Source organism: Schistocerca americana, chromosome 2 (genome assembly GCF_021461395.2).
Source record: "Schistocerca americana isolate TAMUIC-IGC-003095 chromosome 2, iqSchAmer2.1, whole genome shotgun sequence".
NCBI classification, from domain to species: domain Eukaryota; kingdom Metazoa; phylum Arthropoda; class Insecta; order Orthoptera; family Acrididae; genus Schistocerca; species Schistocerca americana.
The window spans coordinates 691,949,248-691,967,482 of record NC_060120.1 but is presented as its reverse complement, the minus strand read 5'-3'; the positions used below and the strand labels follow the sequence as shown (position 1 = coordinate 691,967,482).

General features: G+C 44.8%; 1 protein-coding gene across 1 annotated transcript in view; it reads left to right on the top strand.

The window, feature by feature from the left end:
• Window positions 1-18,235, top strand: part of LOC124593670 (cysteine-rich secretory protein 2-like) — a 246,026-nt gene that overhangs the window by 87,876 nt on the left and 139,915 nt on the right. Inside the window, exon 2 of the mRNA XM_047131956.1 lies at window positions 14,127-14,286. The gene's annotated coding sequence lies outside the window, so the exon portion shown is untranslated. The remainder of the gene's footprint in view (window positions 1-14,126; window positions 14,287-18,235) is intronic.

Below are 18,235 nucleotides of genomic sequence, written 5' to 3'. Positions count from 1 at the left end.
AACAGTTATTTCGAAGCACAGATTACACTGCAACACCCTTTCAAGCTTTTAAGAGTGTTTCTGACCACCCCATGCGTCGTAAAGAGTTTCAAAAATGGACACAAACAGTCTCGACCGCAAAAAACATTTGTTTTGATGGTAACCACTTTCGGTCGGTTTTTAACCATCCCCAGACCCTCATACCTCGATGATAGGCGATGGTGGTGAATGGAGAGGGTGTTCATGGAATTACAAAACCCGCTCCATTACTGCCTGTAATCACGGCATGAGGGTCTGAAGATGGTCAAAAACCTACCGAAACCGGTTACCATGAAAATAAATATTTTTGCGGTCGAGAGTGTTTGTGTGCATTTTCGAAGTACCGTTAGCAAGACCGCTGTTCTCCACGAGAAATGTTCTCAAAAATTACATAAAGAATCACTCTTCTCTGAGTACTTTCCAAGACATGTAAACACGCCATATGTACCTCTTAAGCTACAAGTCTTTATGTGCAGCTACACATAAAGATAACGTAAGGAAACTGACGCATATATGTCAGGTAGCAACAATATTATTCTAAGTAACAATTCTCTAATGTGTTTACATCATTCACACTATCTGTACCGATGATACTGCAATAGAGAAACGTGTTTACATCTTACTTTATTAAAAACGATGATCAGTTTCAGCTTTGAAACCATTATCAATTCTAAAAATTACAGCAGTGACATATTGGCATCTACGTAGTGTCTTTGGAATTTGCCTTTCGTAGATGTGATCCGCTTCCCGAGTAGCATTTATGAAATTTAAAATCCAACCTATATTTTCAAGGGCCATAATATATGGATATAAAATCAACTGCATAACACGTTGCAACCAAGATGGTGGCGCAGTGGCTAACATACTGGACTTGCCATTCACGAGGACGACGGTTCAGATCCCCGTCCGGCTATTAGGATTTAGCTTTCCGTGGTTTCCCTAAAAACGCTCCAAGCAAATGCCGATTTCCTTTCCCATCCTTCAGTAATCCGAGCTTCTGCCCCGTCACTAACGACCTCACTGTAGACGGAACGTTACACGCTGATCTCCTTCCTCCCTCCTGGGTAAGACCCTTGTGTGAGGCTGCTTTCTGTATCCAGCGCTCTAGCAATGTAGAGTACAGTGCCCCAAGCAGCGAGGTCTTCGGAGGTCGCCCTTGCGGCAGTGGTGGGCGTTGGACCCTCCATGTGTGCCGGAAGCCCTTCGGCTGGTCGCCAGGGATTAACACACTGTCGCCTGGAAGCAGGATGCTGTGCATTAGCGACAATTGGTGCTATTAAAGAAGACAAATCCTGGTATTTACTCTGGAAGCGACCGTGTGTCATCTTGTCAGGCACGTCACACACCCCGGTACTTGACCGTAGGGTTCAAGGTCCCACGGCCAGCCGGTCAGTAAGCAGACAGATTAAACATTCGTGGCAGAGCTCCGAGGTTACTGAATTACAAAACACGCCTTATTCCCCAGCGTCTCGAGACAGATAGTCAAAGTGTGTGTATGACTTACGCGTACTAAAAAGTGTACACTTTTTTACTCCGCAAATTTCAATTGTTTGCATCGATGGGAAAATGAAATAGAGCCCTCTATTTAGAATAGTGTATAACCAACTTTCGCTAGCAGACTTTACGAAGCAAAGAACACTTTGGGGAACCATGCGCCCTCACCCGCGGAAAGTGGTCGGAAAAGGTACTAATAAGTATGCATCTAGTTTGATAAGGTTCTAGGTGAGTTAATAAGGTTATGGACACATGACACGGCAGCACTGTCATGTCCATGTAGTGTTTCCCAAGCCATTCGGGATCGGTGTGTGTTGTTTAAGATACAGTTAGTATGCGGGCTGCAGTAGGTGAACAGAAGGCTTACCACGATAGAACGAAACTGTTTTGTTAGCCAGCTAGAGCCGATGATGTATCAATGGCCCATTTGATACTAGGTAAACATCTCGCACATCCACCACCTGCCTGAACGGTTACGGCCTCGAGTGGCTTCCGACATACTGCTACCACAACGTCTGTGTCTACCAATGTCTACCACGACGGACCAGTGTAGGCGGCAGTTTCCCCTTGCTTTATGGAGGTGTTTCTACTCCCGTAATACTCAATCTCTGTGCCCTGAGATGTGCAGCGAGCAGAAGTGGCTTATGTATCCCTTTAAACAACTCTTCGGTACAGTTCTCACTGGCTGCATTCTACATCTATGCTTCACGAGTCGTCTGGTGGTGTGTGGTGTACGGTGCTTTATATACCGTGTCACATTCCCCTTTTCTTCTTCCGGTCGCGAATGGTCCGCGGGAAGAACTATTGTTGAGAAGCCGCCGTGACGGCTGAAATATCTCTGATAATACTTTCATGGTCTTTTCGTGAGACATAAGTGGGCCGAAGCAATATATTGGTCTACTCTTCTAAGGAAGGTCGCTCAGGTGAATTTAACTGTAAACCACACCGCGAAGCTGAGCGCCTCTTGTAGCGCCTTCAACTAGAGATGGCTCAGCACTTCCATGATAGTTTTGCGCTTATTAAATGACACTGTAACAAAACTCGTAGCTCTTCTTTGGATCTTCTCTATTTACTCTGTCAGTCGGACATAGTACACATCGCAGACTAAAAGCAATATTTTTGTCTTGGTTTAACTAGGGTAATGAAAGCTACTTTCTTGATGGGTGGAGTAATGTTCCTGAGGATTTTTTCAATGAATCCGGCATTTGCCTTGCCTGCGATTAGCTTTCGTGATCGTTCCACTTTAAATCACGTTGTAGGCATACTCCTAGATATTTTATGGATGTTACTGCTTCCAGCGAGAGTTCAGCATCTTGTAATCGTATAATAATGGGTCTTTCTGCTAATTTATGCGCAATGCCTAGCATTTGTTTATGTTGGAGGTTAAATGCCAGTTCCTGTGCCAATCGTTAATTCTCTCCCAGTCTTCCTGTATTTCGCTACATTTTTCTAGCTCTGTGACGGACGCCCTGTACAATAAACACGATATGCTCTAAGAAAAAACAAACACGCACCACGAAGGAGAATGGGACGGAAATTGGTAGATGTGATTTACATGTACGGTCAATCAAATTGTATGACAATGAAAAGGAGTCCTGCTGTGAAATGAAATACACTACTGGCCATTAAAATTGCTACACCAAGAAGAAATGCAGATGATAAACGGGTATTCATTCGACAAATATATTATACTAGAACTGACATGTGATTACATTTTCAAACAATTTGGGTGCATAGATCCCGAGAAACCAATACCCAGAACAACCATCTCTGGCCGTAATAACGGCCTTGATACGCCTGGGCATTGAGTCAAAAAGAGCTTGGATGGCGTGTAAGGTACAGCTGCCCATGCAGCTTCAACACGATACCACAGTTCATCAAGAGTAGTGACTGGCGTATTGTGACGAGCCAGTTGCTAGGCCACCATCGACCAGACGGTTTCAATTGGTGGGAGATCTGGAGAATGTGCTGGCCAGGGCAGCAGTCGAACATTTTCTGTATCCAGGAAGGCCCGTACAGGACCTGCAACATGCGGTCGTGCATTATCCTGCTGAAATGTATGGTTTCTCAGGGATCTAATGAAGGGTAGAGCCACGGGTCGTAACACATCTGAAATGTACCGTCTACTGTTCAAAGTGCCGTCAAAGCGAACAAGAGGTGACCGAGACGTGTAACCAATGGCACCCCATACCATCACGCCGGGTGATACGCCAGTATGGCGATGACGAATACACGCTTCCAACGTGCGTTCACCGCGATGTCGCCGAACACGGAAGCGACCATCATGATGCTGTAAACAGAACCTGGATTCATCCGAAAAATGACGTTTTGCCATTCGTGCACCCAGGTTCGTCGTTGAGTACACCATCGCAGGCGCTCCTGTCTGTGATGCAGCGTCAACGGTAACCGCTGCCACGGTCTCCGAGCTGATCGTCCATGATGCTGCAAACGTCGTCGAACTCTTTGTGCAGATGGTTGTTGTCTTGCAAACATCCCCACCTGTTGACTCAGGGATCGAGACGTGGCTGCACGATCCGTTACAGCCATGCGGATAAGATGCCTGTCATCTCGACTGCTAGTGATACAAGGCTGTTGGGAGCCAGCACGGCGTTCCATATTACCCTCCTGAACCCACCGATTCCATATTCTGCTAACAGTCATTGGATCTCGACCAACGCGAGCAGCAACGTAGCGATACGATATACCGCAATCGCGATAGGGTACAATCCGACCTTTATCAAAGTCGGAAACGTGATGGTTCGCATTTCTCCTCCTTACACAAGGCATCACAACAACGTTTAACCAGACAACGCCGGTCAACTGCTGATTGTGTATGAGAAATCGGTTGGAAACTTTCCTCATGTCAGCACGTTGCAGGTGTCGCCACCGGCGCCAACCTTGTGTGAGTGCTCTGAAAAGGTAATCATTTGCATATCACAGCATCTTCTTCCCATAAGTTAAATTTCGCGTCTGTAGCAGTCACCTTCGTGGTGTAGCAATTTTAGTGGCCAGTAATGTAGTATACAGACCAGCACTCCTGGTTGTCGTGCTGTATGCCGGGCGACAATCAGGTTGTGATTCAGCGCGGCCCAGGAAGTCTTTGGTCTGGAATCTAATAGACCGGGGTACAGTTGTCTTCATTGGTGAGTCCTGCATCGAACTGAGCCCCGATGACCAGCAAAGACGTGTCAGGAAACGCCCCGAACAGCAGTGGGACACCAACCTGACTGTTTCCCGCCATACAGCCCAAGAACCAGGAGTGCAGGAGTGGTGGTCTGGGGTGGCATTTCGTCCCATAGCATGACGCAGTTACTTGTCATCCACGGCACCCTTACGGCACAGCGGCACCTCTGCGCCCCGTTGTCCTTCATGGCATGCCGTCCCGGGCTTACATTTCAGCAAGATAATGCTCGGCGAGAGTTTCTACTGCTTGTCTTCGTGCTTGCGAAACTCCGCCTTAGCAAGCAAGGTCTCCGGATCTCTCCCAAATCTAAAACATTTGGAACATTATTAGCTGGGTCTGCCAACCATCTCGGGATATTTTTCGATCTAACGCGCCAATTGGACAGAATTTGGCACGATGTCCCTCAGGAGGACATCTAACAGCTCTGTCAACCTATGTAAAGCCGAATAACTGCTTGCGTAAGGGCCAAAGATGGATCAACGCGATACTGACTTGCACGGTTTGCGAAGGTCTTTCTCCTGAATAAATCCAATTTTTCTGAAATTGCGAACATTCATTTGTCTGTACATGTGCATCACATCTACCGATTTCCATCCCATTCGGATAATGCTTTCGCAGTGCCTCGTCTCTTTGCCTTAGAATGTATATAGGCCACCTCTCGATGTCTTTCTGACAAACGTCTAGTGGTTATGATGATATCATGATGAACAATTTTTGTTGGAAATAAAATGTTCGCTGACCATTCCCGCCGGCACTAGGTTCGTTTTATTAAATTCGCCGGTCGTGGGATGACTAGACTTCACCACACTAGCACAGTCTACTAACCAGGTGTGTTGCATCTGCAGGTACTACCTGCCCAGTAAACTGATATATTTTCAGCAAGAAAACCTTAAGGCTAAGAGCTTCTGAGCGGAGAAAGATAGTTTAGAATGTCAGTGTAGCTTCTTTCACGCAGAGGAGGTGAATGGATTATAGGCAACACGCACTGCATGCGAATGCCACAGAGTGCCTCTGCCCTACGCCCCTCAGGGGAATATTATTGTTGTTGTGGTCTTCAGCTCTCCATGCTACTCTATCCTGTGCAAGCTTCTTCATCTCCCAGTACCTACTGCAACCTACATCCTTCTGAATCTGCTTAGTGTATTGATCTCTTGGTCTCCCTCTACGATTTTTACCCTCCACGCTGCCCTCCAATGCTAAATTTGTGATCCCTTGATGCCTCAAAACATGTCCTACCAACCGATCCCTTCTCTTCTCCCCAATCCTATTCAATACCTCCTCATTGGTTACGTGATCTACCCACCTTATCTTCAGCATTCTTCTGTAGCACCACTGGTTATCGTCCATGTTTCACTTCCATACATGGCTACACTCCATACAAATACTTTCAGAAACGACTTCCTGACGCTTAAATCTATACTCGATGTTAACAAATTTCTCTTCTTCAGAAACGATTTCCTTGCCATTGCCAGTCTACATTTTATATCCTCTCTACTTCGACCTTCATCAGTTATTTTACTCCCTAAATAGCAAAACTCCTTTACTACTTTAAGTGTGTCATTTCCTAATCTAATTCCCTCAGCATCACCCGATTTAATTTGACTACATTCCATTATCCTCGTTTTGCATTTGTTGATGTTCATCTTATATCCTCCTTTCAAGACACTGTCCATTCCGTTCAACTGCTCTTCCAAGTCCTTTGCTGTCTCTGATAGAATTACAATGTCATTGGCGAACCTCAAAGTTTTTACTTCTTCTCCATGAATTTTAATACCTACTCGGAATTTTTCTTTTGTTTCCTTTACTGCTTGCTCAATATTCAGATTGAATAACATCGGGGAGAGGCTACAACCCTGTCTCACTCCTTTCCCAACCACTGCTTCCCTTTCATGCCCCTCGACTCTTATAACTGCCATCTGGTTTCTGTACAAATTGTAAATAGCCTTTCGCTCCCTGTATTTTACCCCTGCCACCTTCAGAATTTGAAAGAGAGTATTCCAGTTAACGTTGTCAAAAGCTTTCTCTAAGTCTACAAATCCTAGAAACGTAGGTTTGCCTTTTCTTAATCTTTCTTCTAAGATATGTCGTAAGGTTAGTATTGCCTCACGTGTTCCAACATTTCTACGGAATCCAAACTGATCGTCCCCGAGGTCCGCTTCTACCAGTTTTTCCATTCGTCTGTAAAGAATTCGCGTTAGTATTTTACAGCTGTGACTTATTAAACTGATAGTTCGGTAATTTTCACATCTGTCAACACCTGCTTTCTTTGGGATTGGAATTATTATATTCTTCTTGAAGTCTGTGGGTATTTCGCCTGTCTCATACATCTTGCTCACCAGATGGTAGAGTTTTGTCATGACTGGCTCTCCCAAGGCCATCAGTAGTTCTAATGGAATGTTGTCTACTCCCGGGACCTTGTTTCGACTCAGGTCTTTCAGTGCTCTGTCAAACTCTTCACGCAGTATCTTATCTCCCATTTCATCTTTATCTACATCCTCTTCCATTTCCATAATATTGTCTTCAAGTACATCGCCCTTGTATAAACCCTCTATATACTCGTTCCACCTTTCTGCCTTCCCCTCTTTGCTTAGAACTGGGTTGCCATCTGAGCTCTTGGTATTCATACAAGTGGTTCTCTTCTCTCCAAAGGTCTCTTTAACTTTCCTGTAGGCAGTAGCTCTCTTACCCCTAGTGATACAAGCCTCTACATCCTTACATTTGTCCTCTAGCCATCCCTGCTGAGCCATTTTGCACTTCCTGTCGATCTCATTTTTGAGACGTTTGTATTCCTTTTTGCCTGCTTCATTTACTGTATTTTTATATTTTCTCCTTTCATCAATTAAATTCAATATTTCTTCTGTTACCCAAGGATTTCTAGTAGCCCTCGTCTTTTTACCTACTTGATCCTCTGCTGCCTTCACTACTTCATCCCTCAGAGCTACCCATTCTTCTTCTACTGTATTTCTTTCCTCCATTCCTGTCAATTGTTCCCTTATGCTTTCCCTGAAACTTTCTACAACCTCTGGTTTAGTCAGTTTATCCAGGTCCCATCTCCTTAAATTCCCACATTTTGCAGTTTCTTCAGTTTCAATCTGCAGTTCATAACCAATAGATTGTGGTCAGAATCCACATCTGCCCCTGGAAATGTCTTACAATTTAAAACCTGGTTCCTAAATCTCTGTCTTACCATTATATAATCTATCTGATACCTTTTAGTATCTCCAGGATTCTTCCAGGTATACAACCTTCTTTCATGATTCTTGAACCATGTGTTAGCTATGATTAAGCTATGCTCTGTGCAAAATTCTACAAGGCGGCTTCCTCTTTCATTTCTTCCCCCCAATCCATATTCACCTACTATGTTTCCTTCTCTCCCTTTTCCTACTGACGAATTGCAGTCACCCATGACTATTAAATTTTCCTCTCCCTTCACTACCTGAATAATTTCTTTTATCTCGTCATACATTTCATCAATTTCTTCATCATCTGCAGAGCTAGTTGGCATATAAACTTGTACTACTGCAGTAGGCATGGGCGTTGTGTCTATCTTGGCCACAATAATGCGTTCACTATGCTGTTTGTAGTAGCTAACCCGCACTCCTATTTTTTTATTCATTATTGAACCTACTCCTGCATTACCCCTATTTGATTTTGTATTTATAACCCTGCAATCACCTGACCAAAAGTCTTGTTCCTCCTGCCACCGAACTTCACTAATTTCCACTATATCTAACTTTAACCTATCCATTTCCCTTTTTAAATTTTCTAACCTACCTGCCCGATTAAGGGATCTGACATTCCACTCTCCGATCCGTAGAATGCCAGTTTTCTTTCTCCTGATAACGACGTCCTCTTGAGTAGTCCCCGCCCGGAGATCCGAATGGGGGACTATTTTACCTCCGGAATATTTTACCCAAGAGGACGCCATCATCATTTAATCATACAGTAAAGCTGCATGTCCTCGGGAAAAATTACGGCTGTAGTTTCCCCTTGCTTTCAGCCGTTCGCAGTACCAGCACAGCAAGGCCGTTTTGGTTAATGTTACAAGGCCAAATCAGTCAATCATCCAGACTGTTGCCCCTGCAACTACTGAAAAGGCTGCTGCCCCTCTTCAGGAACCACATGTTTGTCCGGCCTCTCAACAGATACCCCTCCGTTGTGGTTGCACCTACAGTACGGCCATCTGTATCGCTGAGGCACGCAAGCCTCCCCACCAACGGCAAGGTCCATGGTTCATGGGGGGAATAATCAGTTAAAAAAAGGCCTAGCGTTGTTGGGAAGCTTCAGCACACATTATGCCTCTAACAAACAAACCTGTTCCTAACGACGTGACCTATCTACCCTAGATGCTTGTCGCACAATGTTTGTACACAAGAGGCGCTCCGACAGTAAGTTTTGACATTGCTCTTCACTGAGAAACTTTATTGTGAAAAATAAATACACTCTGTCATCATGAACTAAACACCTTGCACTATTTTTCCACATAGACGCTACTCACATTGAGACATTTGATGAACCATGAAATTTGTGTGAAGAAACCACTATGGTAAAACTCGGTCCCCTCTTGCGACACAAGGAATTATTCGCTGTCTGCTTCAACTTACCGTTGGTTCAAAAATGGTTCAGATGGCTCTGAGCACTATGGGACTTAACATCTGAGGTCATCAGTCCCCTAGAACTTAGAACTACTTAAACGTAACTAACCTAAGGACATCACACACATCCATGCCCGAGGCAGGATTCGAACCTGCGACCGTAGCGGTCGCGCGGTTCCAGACTGACGCGCCTAGAACCGCTCGGCCACACCGGCCGGCAAACTTACCGTTGGTTTGCAAGTGGTGTCCCGAGAGTGCGGCTTTGGGGTATAGTGGCGTACCTGTGTTTCATCGGCTGTGATGATTCTGAACGGGAATTCATATATCTCTCGTGCTTATCGCATCAAGTGATCGAGGCTGATCCTCATTATTGCACTTTCGTGATCCCGAGTCAGGTCTTTCGGCACCCATCTTGCAGACACTTTTCGGTAGCCCAACATGAGCATGTGATCGGCTTGAGCACGGCCAGTACGCAGTATGGACGCCACGTCCGACACGTTTATGCACCTGTCCGCCAACACCGTGTCCTGTGCTCTAACAAATTTGTTTCCGTTCGTGAATGAGGAGGGATGCCCACTTCGACCTACATCCCCCCACACTCTGCCCTTCTTCTCTTGACATGCTACACCAAGGATCAATCATTTGATGAGACATGTCCTCTTCGCCGTGTATGGTCCATCGGCGTAATGGATGGTGGACGCAACAGTCCCACGTGCCCATTCATACCGGGTAAGAGCACGCTCTTCCATTGGCGACCGGGCTGTCAGTACACGTCCACCTGTCCATCTGCAAGGGTGATTTGTACTCGGGCACGCTGGTCTGCTGCTACTCTTTCTTCTTCGGCACTCTGGGAATGCATCAGTCCTTCTCCAGACCTCCTTTTGGATCTCGTGGTGTCCGCTGTTGAGTATGTATACACATATGAAAGGTAATTGTTCTATAACAATCCCTCGGGGTACGCCCGAAGCTACTTTTAAGGAACACAATTCAACTTGGGCGCTATTATCCACTTTCTGGGTCTCGTGGCTGAATTCTGCAACGGCGACGGTGCATTCTGGTGGCAGCTGACTGCTTCGCTGCCCGTTACGAACTTCTTAGCTCCTTACTGCTGCCGGCTATATTGTTCTTCCGTAGTTCGATTTTTCCTCGCAGCCGGTTGGCGTGGAAGAAAGAGAGTGGAGGGGAAGGGTCATAGAATTCAGCCGCCAGTGACATTTTCAGCATCGTATCTATAATAAAAAATTACTGACATTAGGAAACATTAGTCTTAAATAGTATTGTCTTGAAAAATGAAGATCACATATCGAATGTGTCAGTGTTTTTTGTACGGTGCCACACGAAGGAAACGCGCAGTGCGAGGATAGAATTTTGAGGAGTCTCTCATGTAAGTGAAACTGTTCACCAAGAACAAGAATATGTTTCTGGCGATAGTCGTTTCGAAGGGGCAGTAATTTTAGTCACAGAAATGGAGTCTAGCGCAATTTAGTAGCTTAGCGTATTTTGCATATACAATGCAGACTTTCATGGTCAGCGTTTGTGTCCATGGTGATATACACTCAGGAGACAAAAGTCATGGGATACCTTCTAAAATCGTATCGGACCTCCTTTTGCCCGGAATAGCGCAGCAGCTCGACGTGGTATGGACCTAACAAGTCGTTGGAAGTCCGCTGCAGACCTACTGAGCCATGCTGCCTCTACAGCCGCCCATAACTGCGAAAGTGTTGCCGGAGCAGGATTTTGTGCACGAACTGACCTCTCAATTGTGCCCCATAGATGTTCGATGCGGTTCATGTTTTACGATGAGAATGGCCGAATCATTCTCTCTAACTGTCCAGAATATTCTTCAAACCAATCGTGAAAACTTTGTGCCCAGTGACATGGCGTACTGTCATCCATAAAAATTCCTTCGTTGTTTGGGAACACTACGACCATGAATGGCTGCAAATGGTTTCCAAGTAAACATCCAGAGAATCCAGTCCACTCCATGCAATCATAGCCCATAACATTATACAGCAGCCACCAGCTTGCACAGTGCCTTCTTGATGGTTCAAATGGCTCTGAGCACTATGGGACTTAACTTCTGAGGTCATCAGTCCCCTACAACTTAGAACTACTTAAACCTAACTAACCTAAGGACATCACACACATCCATGCCCGAGGCAGGATTAGAACCTACGACCGTAGCGGTCGCGTGGTTACAGACTGTAGCACCTAGAACCGCTCGGCCACCCCGGCCGGCACCTTCTTGATAAATTGGGCCCATGGATTCGAGGCGTCTGCACCACACTCGAACCCTACCATCAGCTCGTGTCATCAGAAATCACGACTCATTTGACAGGCCACAGGTATCCAGTTGTCTAGGGTCCAACTGATATGGTCATGAGCTCAAGAGAGGCGCTACAGGTGATGTCATGCTACTAGCAAAGGCACTTGTGTAGGTCGACTGCTGTTATTGCCAATTAACGCCAAATTTCGTCATACTATCCAAGCGGATACGTTCATCTACGCCTCACAGTGAATTCTGCTATTATTTCAGGTAGTGTTGCTTGTCTGTTAGGACGGACAACTCTACACAGACATCGCTGCTCTCGATCGTTAAGTGAAAGACGTTGGCCACTGCGTTGTCCGTGGTGAGAGGTAAAGCCTGAAATTTGGTATTCTCGCACATTCTTGACACTGTGGATCTCGGAATATTGATTTCCCCAACGATTTCCGAAATGGGATATCCCGCTCTTCTAGCTCCATCTACCATTCTGCTTTCAAAGTATGCTAATTCCCCTGTGGGGCCGTAATCAGGTCGGAAACCTTTTCACATGAATCATCTGAGTCCTAGTGACAGCTCTGCCAGTGCACTGCCGTTTTATACCTTGTGTCCGCGATACTACCGCCATATGTATATCTGTATATCGCTATCCTATGACCATTGTCAACTCAGTGTATGTTTTCTGGTATTTAAACCGTCATCTTAAAGAACACCTTTCTTACAACTGTTGCTTTTCTTGCTGCGGGAGAATTAATCACTTGCTTTTCTTCTTTGTTCGCTGCTGTAAAAAAACGTAAGTAGTTCGAGACAGATTCGAAACGTATGTTTCGGCTCTCTGTACCAGACATATGGAAATTCTCTTTCAAGCAGTAAGCAGCAGAGTGAACGTTAATCGTTCTAGCTTCTGGTGATGTCATCCAACGCAGGGTACGAGACGAACATTACGTTCAAGAGTACGTACCGCCTATTCAAATTACTAGCGATGTGCGAGTGCGATTTGGAACTGTGTGCACCAGTCGTCTGCGTTTCTTTCAGTTGCTATAAACATTTTTTTGCAGGCAACTGCTATTTATGGAGGAATTGCGTGTCTGCTCCCGTGATCTAGTTACGAACCCCGACGGCGGTCGCAGTAAACTTTAACGGGTCGTTGCCAGGACACCAGTTACTGCCCTTTCGAGCTGAGCACGCACTTGACGTAAGAATAAATCAACCGCGGGCGCAGGTCAATAGGCGAAAACGTCAGGGGAGGTTCGAGGAGTCCTTGTAAACGTGATTCATTCGGTGACTACGCCTATTCTCTGTCATTTCGAAAAACATTCCCCTCATGCGACAATGATTTACACAAATAAACGCTCTCCGATGCGAAACAATTAAAAGGAGGTAAAATCTGTAGAGAGTCTCAGTTCAGTAGTTGAGAAACACAGATGTTTTAAAAACAATGGTTATATTGATTTATTTGTTCGTTGTCAAGATCCACTATGCCTCAGGGTAGTATATTTTCTCCCTTTATCTGCAGTTGAATTAATTGAAAACAGTATGTAGGACTTTTCTCAGGTTTAACAACGTTTACACATTTTACTACCACCTAAGATTATGCAAAATCTATAATTCACATTATCCGTTCTTATTCATTAATGAATAATCCTCCAGGAATATTCTTTGTCTTTAACGACTGAATCTTTGCACCCGTAAATTAGGCTCTCATCCCCTGCTTTTTCTTCCAGTTGGTACCCAGTCCATTAAACATTTTGAAAACTTTTCTTCTTCTAGCCTTTTGTCCTGTCCATATCACTGATGTTTCTAATGGATGAATAATTGAATTCTGAGCATCCATTCTGTCCTTGAGAGCTTAGGTTCTCGTTTCTCGTTTACTAGGTGTCGTTGCCTACTATCTCCAGGACACCATCTTCGCCGCTAGTAATTTTGAATTTAGTTTTCATTTTATTATCAAAACTTCTGAACGATCAACTTTTCCAGATGTATTCTTGATCTAATTTCTTAGTCTTGTATCCCATTATCTATTAATTTCGGCCTTAGATATTTATACTCCAATATTATTGGTAAGTAGTATCTATAGCATCTGTCGATTTACTTCTACGAATGAGGGTTTTCTTGTGTTGAGAACAAATATTTGTTTCTTGCATCTGCGCCACTATTCACTAACTGCTAATAGTCAAATAATATTTTTTTTTGCTTTTTTAAAATTATTTAATAGTTATTTCCTGAAACCTTGGAGACATGTTTGGAGAGAGCATTAGAGGATATCAAAGTTCGGCACTATTTCGTTTTGCGGAGACAAATAAGCTACAAAACTGGGACGTTGACCAAGTGTAAGTTACAGCTCCGGATTTAAATTGGAAAAGCTTCTTCGCTCTAAACAGCGACACCGGTCCCTGTCAAACTTTGCTCATTGTCAACGAGCTTGTGTTTTTTATACTCTTCTTCTCATTTCGCCTCATGAAGACCTTATTATAACCAGCCTACCTACATCCCACATCCACAGATTGAAGCTGAATAGATATTAAGTTGTCCATCCGGCGTATGCTTATTACGACGTGCCTGGTGTGTGCAGGGATCCGCAGTCGCTTGTGGCGAGGACGGACAGAGGTGTACCTGAGGAGGCGGCCAGCTAGCTGCCAGCTGCCAGCTGCCAGCTGCTACGCACGGCGTCTCAGCTGCGCGCCTCTGCGACGCGACTGGAAGGCAACCAACCGGCTTCTGCTGTCGACACGGTGAGCAAGTGCATTATATTGCAAACGAAAAATATGTAGCTTTATGTCGGCGCTAGCTTGAAGTGTGTTAAAAAATTATGGCACAAGTATTCCACTTGCTAGAGGAAAACAATGAGACAAATACGGCATGTAATTTTAGGTTCAATACCACGGTAAATTCCTTTAAAAAAATGGAACGGGTTCCTTAGAAATAACCACTTAAATAAAGTGATATTTCTTAAACGTCAGAGACTCTCTCGCCTCGAAGTCTATCAACAGAAGTAAATTAAAATGTCTCATGTGAAACGATGAAATTTATTACGGATAAAGAACGCAGCAAAGACTTTAAAGGAAACAGTGTGACGTTCGTGAAAGGACATTTTTTTCTTATTTGACTTTTATCAGGTGGAAAACGTTTTGCAAACGCGTATGATGCTGAGTACATAGAGGGTGTTTTCCCTAAGAGTTGTCAGGCGCACTTTCTCTGGTGTTTCAGCAGATATTTGCAATTAAAGTTTTGCAGTGTCAGCGCAAAGAAATGCTGCTGATTGCGTCTTTCATGCGATACCCAATGTCGACGGTGTCGACGGAAAGCGTCGGGTTAGTTTCTCATTAGAAAAAAATGATTTTTAGAAGCGGATTTCGCGTGTCTGTTCCACAGAGGGGCCCCAAATTACTGCGATATTCGTTTTGTATGTATGTATTAATGACTACATTAATGGCGCGTAATGGAGCCCCTTAGGGAAATGGCAGCAAGAGAGGGGAAGAAAACCAATGTGCACTCCGTGTGCATACCGGGGGGAGTCATTCCAGATGTGCAAAGGGTCCTTCCGGCTGCCATGAAGGGTACAGGGTGCACCCATCTGCAGGTGGTCGCTCATGTCGGCACCAATGATGTGTGTCGCTATGGATCGGAGGAAATCCTCTCTGGCTTCCGGCGGCTATCTGATTTGGTGAAGACTGCCAGTCTCGCTAGCGGGATGAAAGCAGAGCTCACCATCTGCAGCATCGTCGACAGGACTGACTGCGGACCTTTGGTACAGAGCCGAGTGGAGGGTCTGAATCAGAGGCTGAGACGGTTCTGCGAACGTGTGGGCTGCAGATTCCTCGACTTGCGCCATAGGGTGGTGGCGTTTCGGGTTCCGCTGGATAGGTCAGGAGTCCACTACACGCAACAAGCGGCTACACGGGTAGCAGGGGTTGTGTGGCGTGGGCTGGGCGGTTTTTTAGGTTAGATGGCCTTGGGCAAGTACAGAAAGGGCAACAGCCTCAACGGGTGCGGGGACCAAGCAGCAATCGGTATTGTAATTGTCAACTGTCGAAGCTGCGTTGGTAAAGTACCAGAACTTCAAGCGCTGATAGAAAGCACCGAAGCTGAAATCGTTATAGGTACAGAAAGCTGGCTTAAGCCAGAGATAAAGTCTGCCGAAATTTTTACAAAGGTACAGACGGTGTTTAGAAAGGATAGATTGCATGCAACCGGTGGTGGAGTGTTCGTCGCTGTTAGTAGTAGTTTATCCTGTAGTGAAGTAGAAGTGGATAGTTCCTGTGAATTATTATGGGTGGAGCTTACACTCAACAACCGAGCTAGGTTAATAATTGGCTCCTTTTACCGACCTCCCGACTCAGCAGCATTAGTGGCAGAACAACTGAGAGAAAATTTGGAATACATTTCACATAAATTTTCTCAGCATGTTATAGTCTTAGGTGGAGATTTCAATTTACCAGATATAGACTGGGACACTCAGATGTTTAGGACGGGTGGTAGGGACAGAGCATCGAGTGACATTATACTGAGTGCACTATCCGAAAATTACCTCGAGCAATTAAACAGAGAACCGACTCGTGGAGATAACATCTTGGACCTACTGATAACAAACAGACCCGAACTTTTCGATTCTGTATGTACAGAACAGGGAATCAGTGATCATAAGGCCGTTGCAGCATCCCTGAATATGGAAGTTAATAGGAATATAAAAAAAGGGAGGAAGGTTTATCTGTTTAGCAAGAGTAATAGAAGGCAGATTTCAGACTACCGTTGCAGCATCCCTGAATATGGAAGTTAATGGGAATATAAAAAAAGGGAGGAAGGTTTATCTGTTTAGCAAGAGTAATAGAAGGCAGATTTCAGACTACCTAACAGATCAAAACGAAAATTTCTATTCCGACACTGACAATGTTGAGTGTTTATGGAAAAAGTTCAAGGCAATCGTAAAATGCGTTTTAGACAGGTACGTGCCGAGTAAAACTGTGAGGGACGGGAAAAACCCATCGTGGTACAACAACAAAGTTAGGAAACTACTGCGAAAGCAAAGAGAGCTTCACTCCAAGTTTAAACGCACCCAAAACCTCTCAGACAAACAGAAGCTAAACGATGTCAAAGTTAGCGTAAGGAGGGCTATGCGTGAAGCGTTCAGTGAATTCGAAAGTAAAATTCTATGTACCAACTTGACAGAAAATCCTAGGAAGTTCTGGTCTTACGTTAAATCAGTAAGTGGCTCAAAACAGCATATCCAGACACTCCGGGATGATGATGGCATTGAAACAGAGGATGACACGCGTAAAGCTGAAATACTAAACACCTTTTTCCAAAGCTGTTTCACAGAGGAAGACCGCACTGCAGTTCCTTTTCTAAATCCTCGCACAAACGAAAAAATGGCTGACATCGAAATACGTGTCCAAGGAATAGAAAAGCAACTGGAATCACTCAATAGAGGAAAGTCCACTGGACCTGACGGGATACCAATTCGATTCTACACAGAGTACGCGAAAGAACTTGCCCCCCTTCTAACAGCCGTGTACCGCAAGTCTCTAGAGGAACGGAGGGTTCCAAATGATTGGAAAAGAGCACAGGTAGTCCCAGTCTTCAAGAAGGGTCGTCGAGCAGATGCGCAAAACTATAGACCTATATCTCTGACATCGATCTGTTGTAGAATTTTAGAACATGTTTGTTGCTCGAGTATCATGTCGTTTTTGGAAACCCAGAATCTACTATGTAGGAATCAACATGGATTCCGGAAACAGCGATCGTGTGAGACCCAACTCGCTTTATTTGTTCATGAGACCCAGAAAATATTAGATACAGGCTCCCAGGTAGATGCTATTTTTCTTGATTTCCGGAAGGCGTTCGATACAGTTCCGCACTGTCGCCTGATAAACAAAGTAAGAGCCTACGGAATATCAGACCAGCTGTGTGGCTGGATTGAAGAGTTTTTAGCAAACAGAACACAGCATGTTGTTATCAATGGAGAGACGTCTACAGACGTTGAAGTAACCTCTGGCGTGCCACAGGGGAGTGTTATGGGACCATTGCTTTTCACAATATATATAAATGACCTAGTAGACAGTGTCGGAAGTTCCATGCGGCTTTTCGCGGATGATGCTGTAGTATACAGAGAAGTTGCAGCATTAGAAAATTGTAGCGAAATGCAGGAAGATCTGCAGCGGATAGGCACTTGGTGCAGGGAGTGGCAACTGTCCCTTAACATAGACAAATGTAACGTATTGCGAATACATAGAAAGAAGGATCCTTTATTGTATGATTATATGATAGCGGAACAAACACTGGTAGCAGTTACTTCTGTAAAATATCTGGGAGTATGCGTGCGGAACGATTTGAAGTGGAATGATCATATAAAATTAATTGTTGGTAAGGCAGGTACCAGGTTGAGATTCATTGGGAGAGTGCTTAGAAAATGTAGTCCATCAACAAAGGAGGTGGCTTACAAAACACTCGTTCGACCTATACTTGAGTATTGCTCATCAGTGTGGGATCCGTACCAGATCGGTTTGACGGAGGAGATAGAGAAGATCCAAAGAAGAGCGGCGCGTTTCGTCACAGGGTTATTTGGTAACCGTGATAGCGTTACGGAGATGTTTAATAAACTCAAGTGGCAGACTCTGCAAGAGAGGCGCTCTGCATCGCGGTGTAGATTGCTCGCCAGGTTTCGAGAGGGTGCGTTTCTGTATG